This window comes from Triticum aestivum, chromosome 4B (assembly GCF_018294505.1).
Source record: "Triticum aestivum cultivar Chinese Spring chromosome 4B, IWGSC CS RefSeq v2.1, whole genome shotgun sequence".
Classification (NCBI taxonomy): domain Eukaryota; kingdom Viridiplantae; phylum Streptophyta; class Magnoliopsida; order Poales; family Poaceae; genus Triticum; species Triticum aestivum.
This window is the reverse complement of record NC_057804.1, coordinates 425,786,053-425,786,392: the sequence shown is the minus strand read 5'-3', so window position 1 is coordinate 425,786,392 and position 340 is coordinate 425,786,053.

Genomic DNA, 340 nt, shown 5'->3' with positions numbered 1-340 from the left:
CGGAAGAGGCGAGGGGGCCAAGGGAAGGGCGACCTTATCCCCTCCCTGTCATCGCCGATGAGGTGGTCTGGGCGACGCCGCCCCGTCGGCGCCGACAATGTGGTCGGGGGAGACCGCTCCCCTGTAGTGACGCAATCGCTTGAACAGGGGAGGCAGGGGGTGGGCCGACTTTGGCCAGCTGGGCCAAGGCCCGAGGGGTTACACTTTTTCCTTTTTTTATTTATGTTTTCCATTTTATTTTCATATTAATTTAGTTTTATAAAATACCAAAATAGCTCCTAAATTAGTGTTGTAAAATATGCCACTGCCACAAAAAGTTTGGCATTTAAATAACTTAGTT